This window comes from Clupea harengus, chromosome 17, assembly GCF_900700415.2.
Source record: "Clupea harengus chromosome 17, Ch_v2.0.2, whole genome shotgun sequence".
NCBI lineage: Eukaryota > Metazoa > Chordata > Actinopteri > Clupeiformes > Clupeidae > Clupea > Clupea harengus.
This window is the reverse complement of record NC_045168.1, coordinates 14,037,358-14,047,357: the sequence shown is the minus strand read 5'-3', so window position 1 is coordinate 14,047,357 and position 10,000 is coordinate 14,037,358. Positions and strand designations below refer to the sequence as shown.

At 46.8% G+C, this 10,000-nt stretch overlaps 1 protein-coding gene across 2 annotated transcripts in view; it reads left to right on the top strand.

Moving 5' to 3' along the window:
- Positions 1-10,000, top strand: part of ek1 (eph-like kinase 1) — a 66,911-nt gene that overhangs the window by 19,997 nt on the left and 36,914 nt on the right. The window lies entirely within an intron of this gene.

Sequence of the window (10,000 nt, the reverse complement as noted above, 5' to 3'; positions counted from 1 at the left end):
TTCTTGCTCGTGTGCTGCAGCCTTAGCATGTGATGGCTTTGACACGCACGGTCACAGCGGACTTGGCCTTCCTGAGATCTTCCTGACTGACGAATGCTTGCCCAGTGCTGTGCATGGATTTCAAAAAGTCATTTTTCATGTCTCCCGCTAGCTTTCTCCTCCCTCCCTCCCTCCATCCCTCCCTCCCTCCCTCCATCCCTCCCTTCCTTCCTTCCACACTCCACAACCTTATGTGCCTTTGACTCACTCTCTTTCACTCTGTCTCTATCCCTCTCTTTCTCTTTCTTTTACATTCTCTTTCTCTCACTTCACTTGACTCTTTACAACCCAAACGAGACATATTATCCAACAAAGGTTTCATTAAGCCAAACTATTAACAGGTATTTCCTGACATGATTGTTATTATTATATCATTACTTAAGCCGTATTTCATGGTTTATTAGTGATGTCAAGCCCAGGTCGTCATCACTGATGAAATCCTGACACGCAGGGCTCTTGGCTTTGGCATGCCTCTGCAGACGGAGTTAGGTTCTGTGAGCTGGGAACTTTTATTGCACTTGTCTCTCAAGTTCTCTTGGAATGGTTCCTTGTGCATTTGGAGTGGATACATCTTTGAATGAAGCCATTACGTGTACCTCTCCTACTTTGAAGGCAACATATTCAAAAGCACAAAGGGAAAGGATTAAAAACAGTTATGACTTCTGGTTAAATGGATGGAGTTGAAATGGAATTGTACTCATACTCTGACTACCAATCCTTCTTGGTCTTCTTTGTTTCTTATTGCTTGTGTGTGTGTGTGTGTGTGTGTGTGTGTGTGTGTGTGTGTGTGTGTGTGTGTGTGTGTGTTAGTGTGTGTGTTAGTTTGTTTGTGTGTGTGTGTGTGAATGTGTGCCAGTTGTCATATGTGTGTCAGTGTATGTGTGCCAGATGTGTATATTTCCATGTATCACTCTTGTATATCTATTGATGTGCATATGTGTGTATGTGTATGCGTAAATACCCGCTTCGTGTGTGTGTTTCCCTGTTGAACTGCGGTGGCACGTGCCATCTTTTCCACGTGTGTCGCTCGACTGTCCTCTGGGCTTTTATTTTCAGCCATCGCTCAATAATTCATCCTGCAGGCTGCTGTGGAGAGGTTGGCTGCGGCCCTCTCTCCTCTACTCTCCTCTCCTCTCTTCTCCTCTCCTCTCCTCTGTTTTCTCTCCTCTCCTCTGGTTTTCTCTCCACGCCTGTTGATCCTTCGTTAACAGGACCTGGTGGAAGCTCTGCGGAAAGTGTCGTCTCCGTTGCAAAAAAGTGTTGTCTCAGAAAACACGAAGGAAATGTTTCCCGAAAGCTATTAGTCATTGTCTAGTCTTAAATTGCACTCTGAGTTTTGAGAAGAATCGTTTTTCTTATTAGAACGTCACACTGGAATTTGACCCGAATTCCGGCCCAAGAAAACATCAATGCGTGAAAAGCCACAATCAAATCACTCTCTCCGGGGAGAACAACAGCCTAGACAAGAACCCCTTGGTTGTCCTCCCCTTGTGTCCTTACTGCTGTCTCCGGCGAGATCTCCCAGACCAGCAGGAGCACAAAGAGAGCGCTTCAGTGGAAGGAGCTTACTCTTAGCCAGAGCTTTCCAGGCCATTCTCATTCCTCTGTCATGGAGAAGTCCTTGTGTTTAGTCAGAGGAGTGCCACCGCTGGGGTGAGACTTGGGTGAAGCTGATGGGGGAGTTCACATTCTGTCAGTGGATGGTGGCTTACAGGAGGACTTACAGTACAGCACTCATGCATAAGGATGCTCAGGGTGCTCAAATGAATAGGAAGGAATGATGGAATTATGGATTTATGTTTTTGTTAGAGTATACACACACACACACACATACACACACACACACACACACACACACACACATACACACACACGCATACACACACACACACGCATACACACACACACGCATACACACACACACACATACACACACACACACACAACCTCAATTCTGGCACAGCTCTCCCATCCACACTGTTGCCAGATGATCCCTCCCACTCCCCAGCGTCTCCCACTGGTGGAATAAATAGCCAGCCAGCCGGCCAGCGGGAACCACACACCTGCTTTTCATATGAGTCTGGGGCACTCCGATCTCAGGCAGGAATGTTGGAGATGGGGGTGAGGGGGGGAAGCGGTCTGAGGATGAGACACTTAACTCTGGATGAGTGAAAAACAAAACAAAGCTGTTGTGGCGAACCAGTCAGACATCGTGGTATGTGGGGACAACAGCCAAATACGCGCTTGCAAAAATGTGGGTCTGTGTGTGTGTGTGTGTGTGTGTGTGTGTGTGTGTGTGTCTGTGTGTGTGTAAGTCTGTGTGTGACTTGTGTGTGTAGAATTAGGATAAATGAGGATGTTTTTAAATGTGGGTCTGTGTGTGTGTGTGTGTGTGTGAGCAGAATGAGGATGAATGAGGATGCAGCCAAATGAAACCGGAGTTGTTGTTTTGTGGCTGTGGTGGTTTGAGAATTCATAGTTTTTTTAGGTTAATTAAATTCAAATGAGTATCTGCGTCGCCAGCAGGTGTTTGAGTCTTCTGCTCCCCATGGACCGCAAACACTTTAGTTGACCTTTCTCTGACAGATGCATGTGTACACTGTGTGCTTCTGTGTGTGTGTGTGTGTGTGTGTGTGTTTGTGTGTGTCTCTTGCTGCTCTTTGCCTGTGTGTGTTCTCATGTCTAGCTTGTGAGACGTAGATATTGACCTTTACCCAAAACCGTTTCACAATGTGTTTGCTCTCCCCCTCTGTCACCAGCACACACTCATACACACACTCATACACACACTCATACACACACTCTGCATGTCGGCCTCCAGGTCAGTGCATCTTCACAATCTCATCAGATTTAGCTTTCAAAACTGTGCCAGGTTACTCCCTAAAGATCCGTTCATCCACACCACCACACCCACTCGGTCAGTCAGACAGTTCGGGAAAGAGGAAAAACAGCAGTGGAAAACTGAAATGGCCTTGAAGCTCCCACGCAGTGATGAAGCTGTCGACTCCTCTTGTCGCCCCGGGGGCTGAGGCTTGAGGATCTTCTGCTGAGGATGGCCGTCCAAAAAAAAATGGAAAAAAAAATTGCCGCAGCGGAGAAGAGGGTGGAGGTATCGGTGGTGCTCGATGGTTGGAGGGGGCGGCGTTGTGGAGGTTTATCAGCCAGGCCAGCCCTGGCACACCACAAAGCCTGGGAGATTGACACGCTCACAGACACTGTGATGGATGGTGAGAGAGAGAGGAGGGGAAATGGCCTTTGGAAGCCAGAGGGCACCCCAGGGACACGCTGAGCGGATTGAGACGGGCGGAGAAAGAGAGGGTGCTGGGGGGAGAGAAAAATCCCACAGAGAAGTGTTCCTAAAGCCCCCAGCTCAACTGCTGCTCCTCTCCAAACCACATCCAGTAATTGGATGGAGAAGAGATATATATATATAAAGAGAGAACTGACAGAAAGAGGGAGTAAAAGAGAAATGGATAACAAAAAAAATAAGAGATTCTAGTTCTTCTAGTTCCTGTAGTCTGGAGGTTTGCCCTCAGGGGTCACTGGATGATTGGTGGCCCCCAGATGAGAGATGATTCTGGGTTTAGCCGGCCATTCAGCTGTCACTTCATATGAGATATCAGAGCCTTAGGAATATATGAAGGAGGACCAGCTCTCCTGTTTAACCCACACACCTGCTCCGTGAGAGAAACATCTCAACTGCTTACGCCGTTTGCGGCTAGGACCTGCAAGCTTTCCGACAGATCCCCTGCTGCACTGCAGGGAGTGAAAGAGTGCAAACTCTCCCTTTCTTTCCTTCCTTCCTTCAGTCAGCTCCTGCACTTCCCTCCCTCTGCAACCTGGATCACAGGAATGTTTTTTTTTTCCTCTCTTTTCCTTTTTCTCCTCTTCCTCAAAAAAAATCAATGGGGCTCTGCTCCTAATCGCCAGGGAAGAGATGCCTGAAAAGGCGTTGAGAGGGGAACAGGGACTCCCCTCTGCTACTTGACACCGGATCGATACCGTGCGGTAATCACAAGAACACCTCCAGGGCAGCAGGTGAGGCAGGCTCTGTAATGCGCAGACTTGTCAGCAGATAAAAATAGCATAAGGGGACGCAGCAGGGTCTCTCTGCAAAATGTTCACCTGACAAAGAGAAACAGAACGAGAGCCAGAGGAAGAGGAAGAGGAAGAGGAAGAAAGACAGAGAGAGACAATAAGAGAGACAGATAGATAAAAACAGAGAGGGGGAGAGAGAGAGAGATAAATGAAGGAAAAAAGAAGCAAAGGCAGTAGGACTTTGACACCTAAAGTTTCAACAGGCCTGGTGACAGCTGTGGAGGGCCTGTTGAGATCTTCTGTGACAGTCTTCAGTCACTCACAGGACCAAAGGGCTCATATCCATCATATGTAAAGTCTCCCTGACCTTGTAGTGTCACAGAGCTCTTTCACTCAGTGTTTTCTTAAAGAATATATGGTGACAGACTGTATATAACCAAGCATTGCAGAAGATCATTTTACATCATCATGACTGTCAGCCATAACATTGTTCCATGGTCTATGTATTTTTGTCATGGTTGTCATGTTCGGTAGAGTGGAGTTAGTGGCCTAGTTCCTGCTGGTGTATGTATATACACACATTTACTATATATATCTTGGATAAAGAATTTACAATGTTCTGTCACTAATCTTGGCTTGAATCAAATTTGGAGCTAAACGAGTAAACAAATAAACAAACCAGAACTTAACAGAAGGAAATGAAACAAAAATCTGTTTGGAATACAAAAGCCTGGAGACCTAAAAACAATAATGCCTACCATATCTGAAAATATACCCTGTGGACTTTGAAGTCTGACGACATGAAACACATGCTTTGAAGGGAGACGAGGAGGGAACAAAGACAAAGATGAATTTGAATATACACACTACAGCATAGGCAAACTATAACATGCTTTATTTTACCTGAACATGTTAAGCCCTTCAACTCTGTCTGTTCTCACACACACAAATGAGTGGCTAGTAAAGCATCTTGGGAAATCTCATGAACAAGGTCTCCAGTTCTTTTTGAAATATTATTTCAAATTATGCTGACACCTCTAGGTTTACTTTTTATAATGTGAGATTAAACTCTTATGTTTCCAGCGTTGTGAATAAGTGGTTGGTTCCCGGCGGAACTTTGCTATTCATGAACTGATTCACATTCAACAAAAGAGGGTTGCATTTTGGAATTGTGTTGCCATGGCGACGGTTATGTAAGTTTTTCTCCTGGGGTAATTGAATGCCCTGTATTTTTGTGTGGAGCCGTGGGTACCATCCAGACTGTGTACCCACAGCCACCCTGAAACTCAGCCACCCTGAAGCCCAAAGTCGCTCCATGGTCTGTTTTTTTGTAAGATACAGCCAACTCTTTAGCAGCAACTGGAACTACTGCCATCTGACACCTACGTCCATGCACGCACACACACACGCACACACACACACACACACACACACACACACACACACACACACACACACACACACACACAGCCATTAGTGTGCACACTCTTCCCTGCTACAGGGGTGACACAGTTAACAAAGGATACGATTACGATATGCATGCACTCACACATAGACCTTTACACACACATGTAACCTTACTTCAAGGCTTTAAACAAACACAAGTCCCAAGCCCTATTCCATAACTGGCAGGGGGCACAGACATGGCGGAGCGGAGCGCCCCCCTCTCATTACCTCTCAGAGGTTAACGTCACACTCAAAGCCCTTTGATTCCACCCAGGGCAGGAGTGGTGGGCCTGTTGTGTTTTACCCGACATGTCTGCATAATTCATGCCCACCAGCGCAAACCCTAATATTTATGCCTGGAGGCGTCTCCTCTCCTCTCCTCTCCTTTCCTCTTCTCTCCTCTTCTCTCCTCTCGTCTCCTCTCCTCTCCTCTGCATCTGTGTGCTGAGGATGCTTCTCCGTCTCCATAGGGACCTGTCAGCAAGGTGGCAGCTTGATGCCCATTGATCTTTCTCATTATGGACCTGCTGCCTCAGACGGAATATAAATGACGTCGGTATGGCAACTTATCAGTTATCCCGGGTGTGTTTGTGTGTGTGTGTGTGTGTGTGTGTGTGTTTGTGAGGGGGGGGGGGGGGGGGGGGTTGTCGGGGGGTGAGGGGACATTTGAGACAGAGCCCCCAACCACCAACGACAACACCCCTCTTCTGTTAGACCAGTATAGATATCTGTTCCATCTGATTGGCTCTCTCGCTTTCGGTGCTCTCCTCTATATCTTTTTTACACATCTCCGTCTTACACATTGTCTCTCTCTTCCTTTCATCTCCTCTCTCTCTCTCTCTCTCTCTCTCTCTCTCTCTGTGCCCCTTTGCTGTCTCAGCCATTACAGTTCACACAATGCAAAGACATTACATCTGCATGAGAGCTATTGATTTGCATCAGCAGAAGTGCGCCATTGTCAGACATATAAATATTTAATGGGCGAGACTCCTGCCGCTATCATTGATGTGTTCATTTTATTGTTTTTCTCATCCCTTTGATTTACTCAGCGCTGGTAGATCAATGAGGGGGATCTCACTGCATCAACAAAGTCTTTTTTTAAACCCTCCATCTATATAGAAGACGGTTGTGTGCTTTTTATGCAAATCGTGCTGCTATGTGACAGCTCTATACTGGAGTCAGTGTCATATATCTAATCCTTAACCTTGGATATCATAGATAGAGTGGAGGAAGATGATAAATGAGGCCATGTATGTGTGTAAGTGTGGTGTGTAATATTGAGCAAGTAACTGTCTGATATGTTGTGCTTGTGGTGGGTGCAAGTGAATACTAATCAAACAGTTTTGCTCTAATGTTCTCTTGAGATGTAAACAATGCGCCTAAATATTTGTTGCGGTTCAGTTTGCTGAGACCGCAGTGTGTCATACCGATGTGTTGTTATATTACAAGAATGACTTTGATCATGTTGTTTTTGTTACGTGTAGTGCATAGACGCCACATATGGAGCCAGATTTGTTATATATATATAACCAGTTATGAGATATGTGTGCTTTCCAAATTGTTCATGACTAGTGTTGTGTCACAGTAATAGCATGTGAAATCAAGTCAATTAACACCGAGTTTCTTTAACGGCCCTGAACATTGTGGTATGGCGTGAGTTCAGCATCGAAAGCACAGAGCACCCTCTGAGTGAGCAGAACGTATCGTGTGGCGGCTCCACACATGTCTGTCATCAAAGATTCATTGCCTGGGGGGGAGCCTTGCCAAATTTCCCCCCTCGGTAAAAAATAATGCCGCCATTATCAGCTGCCAATTCCTGATCGTATTCTTCTCCCTTGGGCCGCATGTGTGAATGGGAGAGACGTTCAGGTGTTATAAAAGCTGGCGGGATGCGGGGAGCGCGACAAGGCCGGATGTTAAACTGCGGTCCCCGCGGCTTTGTTAGATCTCCGTCAGCAGAATGCACGGGGTGGGCATGCCGCCCGAGAGGCGAAACGTCCCCCTCTCCTCTTGTGAATTTTTTTTCACGGTCGGGGACACGCCCCAGATTAACGAGGGGTCCCCCTGTGAAGGCTGCCCCAGAGGTTGGGCCAGGCAGACGCCATCCAACTCTCGCTCTTCTCTTCTCTTCCCTTTCATTTTTTACTGGGCAGTTTTCCTTTCGCTCCTACGGTTGAGTGGTAGTGGTTTCATGTGCTTGTGTGTGTGTGAGTGTGTGTGTGTGTGTGTGTGTGTGTGTGTGTGTGTGTGTTGTGTGTGTGTGTGTGTGTGTGTGATGTCCAGCTGCTTGTGGTAAAGACCAGGCGCCTCCTTTTCTCTGTCTCCTAATCTCACTTTCCTTCCCTGCTTCCCACTCATGTATTCCCACATGTACACACAGACACAGACACAGACACAGACACAGACACAGACACAGACACAGACACAGACACAGACACAGACACAGACACAGACACAGACACACACTCACACCCCGTGCCCAGGTATTCGCATTCACATGCACACCCATCCCAAGCTTCTGCCAGGCTTAGCATCATATCAGTAGCATGATTCACTCCATGTCATCCTAGTAGCACCCATGCTATGAGGGTTGCAGCTTGTAGCATAGCATAGCTGGGTGACTCAGAATGACTCCCCTTCTGCCATCTGATTCTGTCTTCACATACGCCTGTGTGTGGAAAGCCTGAGAACAGTCATGCCACATGCCACTTCTGTGTGTGTGTGTGTGTGTGTGTGTGTGTGTGTGTGTGTGTGTGTGTGTGTGTGTGTGTGTGTGTGTGTGGCCGGCTGTGTGACTGTGGCACTGCCCGAGGGGTGGACTGTGGTTTCATCGTAAACAGCCATAGAAGAAGCCGGATGGAAAAATGTAGTCATTCCATGTTGCCTGGCAGATGTGTTAAATTCTGTAATGTCACACTAAGGGACAGTAAAAAACAGCAAGATTGTGTCTGTCTGTGTGTGTGTTTGTGCAAGTGTGGGTGGGTGGGTGGATGCGTGTGTGTGTGTGTGTGTGTGTGTGTGTGTGTGTGTGTGTGTGTGTGTGTGTGTGTGTGTGTGTGTGTGTGTGTGTGCGTGCGTGTGTGTGTGTGTGTGTGTGTGTGTGTTTGTGTGTGTGTGTGTGAGAGTGAGTGAAAGAAAAGGTTTTAAGGCAAACTCCTACCAGAAAATGTCCTCCAGTAGTGGTAGTGTTGCTATGTGTTGCATGAGCTCAGACAGCAGAGGTCTGTTTGTGCCGAATCCTCCACATGGAGTCTCACCACTAGAGCTTATTGTAGGCCCACATCATGCTGAAATACGTATTGCTTAACGTTTGAGTCACAGCAAATAATAATGCTAGTAATTGGACTGATTCAGAGCTGTTTTGTACAGCCTTATGCTAGACGTTACTGACGAAACTAACCAAAAATAATCAGAAGTCGTGACTGTGAGAGTGATAGACTTCATGGAGAGGTTGTTATGTAACTGAGACAAATTGATTGCAATCAGGTCTTTCAAAATCAGATTTTCCATTTGACAGAAATACTCCAAACTGTCCGACTATTCTTCGGTATAATCAAAGGTGCTGTTTACCTGTGAGCAGTGATGTTCCCCTGCCACTTCTGTCACAGGATAGATCCAACCTTAAGAGGAATTGTAAATGTAGTTTATCAGTAATAACAGATCTTTTGTCAGCTATTATCTGCCCTCAGGTAGATTTGCCTCATATCTAACGAGGACTAAAACATCAATCTGTAGCAAATTGCTTACCCCTGTTTCTAAGTCACAGCAAATCCTGGTCAGCTTGTTAAGAGCACTGTTAGTTTATTATTGCAGTGTATTTCTCTGGGGGGTGGGGGCAGTGAAGTGGTATAGACTTTGACTCACCTGCCTGACACTGCTGTTTGAAGCAAAGTGAACTTTACATCCAGACAGACCCCTGCTGGGTGAATTAGTCACCCTTTGAGATTGGTGCCAGACTGGAAAAAAGGCCCTGCATGTCGCACAGACAAGCTCTCTTACAGCCGGTTCAAAAACTGTCCTTGCTCCCATCTGCTGTCTTCCATTATGGAGGTTTGAAGTTCAGCTTTGGTTTTGGAGGATGGAGAGAGGGAGGGATGGAGGGAGCGATGGAGGGAGGGAGGGAGGGAGGGAGAGAGGGGGAGTTATATTACAGAGTTAGGTACTGGAGGGGGAGATGAAGAAAGTGCCAGAAAGAAAGAGGGAGAGAGGAGAGGAAAAAAGACTCTCTCTATGCCTCTCTGCCTGTGTGTGTGTGTGTGTGTGTGTGTGTGTGTGTGTGTGTGTGTGTGTGTGTGTGTGTGTGCAGTGGGCAGACTGCTGTGTCTGATGAGAAGTGACATGTTTGAGATGTGTTTGCTAAAATAAAGGGTTTGGCTTTTAGTTCACAGCAGTGGGGGGAGTCTGAGGCACTCTCCCTCAGGAGCACAGCTCTAATGCACACACACACACACACACACACACACACACACACACACAC